This window comes from Odontomachus brunneus, unplaced genomic scaffold, assembly GCF_010583005.1.
Source record: "Odontomachus brunneus isolate Ranch 3 - 2012 unplaced genomic scaffold, Obru_v1 Obru_scaffold_281, whole genome shotgun sequence".
NCBI lineage: Eukaryota > Metazoa > Arthropoda > Insecta > Hymenoptera > Formicidae > Odontomachus > Odontomachus brunneus.
This window is the reverse complement of record NW_022639731.1, coordinates 276,232-279,267: the sequence shown is the minus strand read 5'-3', so window position 1 is coordinate 279,267 and position 3,036 is coordinate 276,232.

Genomic DNA, 3,036 nt, shown 5'->3' with positions numbered 1-3,036 from the left:
ATTCGTACAACAAAAGAGTTAAATTTTGTCGTTCGGTGTCATTCATCGGCACAACGTGCATTTCTGCTAAGGAGAAAAGAGGAAAGCGTGATACATGGATACTAGAGCGAGCGAGACACCTATAGAGACAGCGCGGTGTCCCTATTGCTGTCTCGCTCATATTCTCTGCATTCAAGCGTTGAGTGAGTGAGACAGCTATTGAGGACACCACTAACAGCTATCACGTCTGCTGATGTTTTCTCTCTCGATCGGACGACGTGCGAAAAGAATGCAACATCGAAATATCTCCCACCACTTCCCCTACGTGCCTTCTTCGCTTCTCTCGCGTTGTACGTCAGACGTACAGTACGCCCTCCGTATACGCCTGTTATCTCTTTCGACTATTTGACAGGCGTATACGGACCCGCCGAGGGATACCATACCTGCCTCTGAGTGTACACACTTGCAGACACGATTGGCCAGAGGTGATCGAGGTATCAATCCGTTAGATGCGGCTCGGAGGACGATATCTCGTATTCTCGAAGCAACGATCTCGTCGAACGTCACGTGACAGATGACGTATTCGCTGACAAGGCGTGAGAATGTATAGTTTAGACGTATAGAACGTATAGGAGTATACGTATAGGACTTTGTTGGATTAACTATATATTCATATATCTTTGTCATCAACAAAAGAAAGCAGATGAAAAGTAAGAACTAATATAAAAATACTATTCAATTAATTGTAAAGTATATATTTATTTTATTAACTACATTGTTTATTTACTACATTGTTATTGAGTTCTTATTTTCTTTCTCTTAATTTATTAATTACAGTTCGAAGCAAACATTTAATTTTTATATTTTTTTAGAATGGTGCACTTTAATCCATACAACGTAATAATGTTACTCTATGTAAGTTTCACAGCTTTAAACCTTCCACAAAGTCCGATAACTTCGAAAGAAATGGAAGTAAAAGAAAAAATAGAACACATGCTACAAGATATTTCTAATGAAAATGTATTAGAGATGGAAGAGGAAGACAGTCTAAATTTTTATGATTCATATGATGTGCAAGAAGCAGAAGAAGTTGATTTACTTGAGAAATATGAACAAAAAGAATATCTTCCGGAAAAAATTGTATGTTCTACAGAAGCAGTATAATTGGAATATAAAAGGAGTGCTGTAGAATTTTGGAAGAGCGGTAAAACAGGACCAAAATCGTTAGAAGGAGTAAAACGGAGATTCCAGAAAGTATTATCAATACAAACTACGACGATGGGAAAAACAAATCAAAGAAGGTGATGATAGATATACAAAATTAACAGAAATTTTTAAATATACATTAAATCGTTTCCAAGAAGCACTCGACAAGGGAATAATTGTACATGATATCGACATTGCTCGATGGGGTACTCGAGCACAAGAAAAAGTACAAGCGTCACAATTCAAAGCTTCGGAAGCATGGGTAAGAAGATTCAAACTGAAACATAATATTGTATCACGGAAAATAACAATATTTGTTACAAAAAAGAAATCCGCAGTATTTATAGAAAATGTTAAACATTTTATCGGAACATACGGACTAGAAAATATTTTTAATTCTGATCAAAGCAGTTTCCAGTTAGAATTTCATGCTGGTCGTACTCTAATATATAAAAATATACAAAAAGTTGAATCAGTGGTACAATCAACTGTTTCATCAACTACGGATAGTTACACTATACAACCCACAATTTTAGCCGCTGATAAATTGTTATCGCCTGTTTTCATAATATTAAAAGAAGTTAGCGGAACATTTGATCCAAGAGTTCAAGAAACCATGTTCAAAGCAACTAACATTTTTACTATAGTTTCAAAATCTGGTAAATTAACATCGTTTCATGTAAAAACTTGGTTAAAAGAAGTCTTTTTCCCGAACGTTGAATCACAGTCAGTTTTACTATTAAATTAATGGATTGATCATTGCCCTAATATAATTGCAAAAACTAGAAAAGAATATGTCACAAACATTGTATTTTTAAGTATTCTGACTGGCACAACGGGACAACCCTTATAGAAATATCATACTAAGAATCATTGATAATTATTTATTTTCAGTATTAAAAATACTGGATAATAAGTAATTATCAATGATTCTTAGTATGATATTTCTATAAGGGAAATACAACTATTAGATGTATTCCGACTGTGGAAAAATTTTATTAAACATTTTTTTGAAATGTTGTTAGATCTTACAATAGATCTCCATACTACAAATAATATTTTAAAATTGCAATCATTAACACATAACCAATTTTCATCGCCAAGATTTCAAGATTTGTTTAAATACGTATGGTTTAAAAGTGGGTATGTACGAAATAAACCGACATAGTTTCGAACACCTGTACAATTCTGTTTCCAAACTAATACAAAATTAACATGTGATATTTGCGGCCAAACTGCGATAATTATTTGTTCTTGGTGTAAGAAATCACTTTGTGCGGCACATTTCTTTCATGAACATCATTTTTGCGACCAATATGTACCATAAATGTTACATATGTACCTTACTTGTACATAATCTTTAATTGTGCTATTCATATTGTACGCGCACATGCGTGAATAAAGAATTTGCTTCAATGTCAGCGTATTATATCCAATGCTGTCCTATTTTTACTCAATAATTATTCAAAATCAATTATTCTACACAAATTTTTCACACCTTTTTTTGTCAATATATTCATCTTTTAAAGAAAATTTTGGAGAGATAGCGACGCCAAATGTATTTCCGTACTTATGCAGCATAATTCATGAATCCTCATATAACTTCGTATACTACCTTGTTTATGGCATTATAATTAATACACTTACATATAGTATTAGGTGGTAAACTTAGTTCCTGCGGTTTTTTTGTTTAAAAAAATCATTTATTTCGACATCAAAAGCAAAAAATACATTAATCGAAGTATTTTCCCTCGCTAGCTATACATTTTTCCCATCTTTCGGGCAACGCGTAGATTCCGCGACGATAGAACGATTGGTCTTTTGATGCAATCCATTCGTCGATCCATTTTC